Below are 3,109 nucleotides of genomic sequence, written 5' to 3' on the forward strand. Positions count from 1 at the left end.
TGCTCCCTTGTCTTACGCACTTTATTTACCTCCTTCCAGAACATCTTTTTATTCTCCCCAAAATTTAATGATACTCTCTCACCCCAACTCTCATTTGCCCTCTTTTTCACCTCTTGCACCTTCCTCTTGACCTCCTGTCTCTTTCTTTTATACATCTCCCACTCAATTGCATTTTTTCACTGCAAAAATCGTCCAAATGTCTTTCTCTTCTCTTTCACTGATAATCTTACTTCTTCATCCCACCACTCACTACCCTTTCTAATCAACCCACCTCCCACGCTTCTCATGCCACAAGCATCTTTTGCGCAATCCATCACTGATTCCCTAAATAAATCCCATTCCTCCCCCACTCCCCTTACTTCCATTGTTCTCACCTTTTTCCATTCTGTACTCAGTCTCTCCTGGTACTTCCTCACACAAGTCTCCTTCCCAAGCTCACTTACTCTCACCACCCTCTTCACCCCAACATTCACTCTTCTTTTCTGAAAACCCATACAAATCTTCACCTTAGCCTCCACAAGATAATGATCAGACATCCCTCCAGTTGCACCTCTCAGCACATTCACATCCAAAAGTCTCTCTTTCGCGCGCCTGTCAATTAACACGTAATCCAATAACGCTCTCTGGCCATCTCTCCTACTTACATACGTATACTTATGCATATCTCGCTTTTTAAACCAGGTATTCCCAATCACCAGTCCTTTTTCAGCACATAAATCTACAAGCTCTTCACCATTTCCATTTACACCACTGAACACCCTATGTATGCCAATTACTCCCTCAACTGCCACATTACTCACCTTTGCATTCAAATCACCCATCACTATAACCCGGTCGCGTGCATCAAAACCACTAACACACTCATTCAGCTGCTCCCAAAACACTTGCCTCTCATGATCTTTCTTCTCATGCCCAGGTGCATATGCACCAATAATCACCCATCTCTCTCCATCAACTTTCAGTTTTACCCATATCAATCGAGAATTTACTTTCTTACATTCTATCACATACTCCCACAACTTCTGTTTCAGGAGTACTGCTACTCCTTCCCTTGCTCTTGTCCTCTCACTAACCCCTGACTTTACTCCCAAAACATTCCCAAACCACTCTTCCCCTTTACCCTTGAGCTTCGTTTCACTCAGAGCCAAAACATCCAGGTTCCTTTCCTCAAACATACTACCTATCTCTCCTTTTTTCACATCTTGGTTACATCCACACACATTTAGACACCCCAACCTGAGTCTACGAGGAGGATGAGCACTCCCCGCGTGACTCCTTCTGTTTCCCATTTTTTTTTTTAGAAAGTTAAAAATACAAGGAGGGGAGGATTTCTGGCCCCCCGCTCCCGCCCCCTCTAGTCGCCTTCTACGACACGTGAGGAATGCGTGGGAAATATTCTTTCACCCCTATCCCCAGGGATAATATATATATATATATATATATATATATATATATATATATATATATATATATATATATATATATATATATATATATATATATATATATATATATATATATATATATATATATATATATATATATATATATCCACACACATATACACATACATACACACATACACACATATACACACACATATATATATATATATATATATATATATATATATATACATATGAAAAATGTAAGAAATAATTTAGAAAACTAAAACTTCTATCCTGAAATGAAATTAAAAAAATGAATGTCACATTATGGTTCAACCTCTGGCTATGGAAAAGGGAAATGTATAATTTATTTACACAAACGTCAATAGTATTTTTCATCAATTTAACCACCGTATCATACTGCCTGGACCACTTCTCTTATCATGAAACTGGAATATTGGCTTATGATGTTTCTCAATTGTCTTCATTACACAAAGTACAACCATATCTTGGATACATGAAGGTAGGTAGTTGGTCATCCGCCATAATAAAGCCTTGACAGACCAAAGGTTTATCTAGACCTCAACTTTTCCAGTACTTTCATGAAAACACCTCTTTGCTTTCTATCTCTATCACTTTGAAAAATGCTCCCTTTGTTCACATTTCAATGAAAGAATAAGCTTCAATAATAATAATAAAAAAAAAAATATTAATAATAATAATAATAATAATAATAATAATGATAATAATAATAATAATAATAATAATAATAATAATAATAATAATAATCATAATAATAATAACAACAACAATAATGATAATAATGATGATAATAACAGAATTAATGATAATAATTATAATGATAATGATAATAATAACCATATAATACTAACACTAATAACAATGATAATGATAATAATAGCGATAATATTAATGATAATATTGATATCTATATTTTAAACTATTTATTTATTATACTTAACCACCCTCTCCCGCTTCTCCTTCTTCCCTCCACCTCTGACACTTATATCCTCTTTGTCAATCTTTCCTCACTCATTATCTCCATGTGTCCAAACCATTTCAACACACCCTCTTCTGCTGTTGACCACTTTCACAAAGGTTACTACGTATTTACCCAATTTCGACGTCATTTCAATCACGTATATTGCTGGACGAAGATGTACTATGGCGGCGGTTACCAGTGTGTGCAGGACCATGATGATCATACCAAATATTCAGCAATCCAGCTCAAAACTGCTACTACAACGGCGCCTCCAGCCAACAGTCTATAACAGAAAATCAACCTGAGTGTTGCAACGATGAAGACTTCCTCGATGAGGCCCCCAGGAGAGAAAGGATCCTGAAGGTGTTGTTGGCATTCACTGTGCCATAGTCTCCAAGATCACTGCTTCTCTGAACACAACTGACCATACAGAGATGCTGACCTTTGTGACCATCTTTACGATGAGTACACGAATGCCAGTGCGCATCATCTTTGCCACCTCCACGACAAGTACCACAACTATCTCATCCAAGAATATTCTATGGACTTTCTGTGTGACCTGCACAGCGTAGTCAGCTCTTCTAATGATAGGAACCATTACCTCCACCACCATTCTCACGAGGATGATGAACACTAAGAGGAACATAGTCACCTGGAATATGAGTTCCCGCACGATATTCCTCACAACTCTCCGCACAAGACCTACGAGCCATCTTAT

This window comes from Panulirus ornatus, chromosome 12, assembly GCF_036320965.1.
Source record: "Panulirus ornatus isolate Po-2019 chromosome 12, ASM3632096v1, whole genome shotgun sequence".
NCBI lineage: Eukaryota > Metazoa > Arthropoda > Malacostraca > Decapoda > Palinuridae > Panulirus > Panulirus ornatus.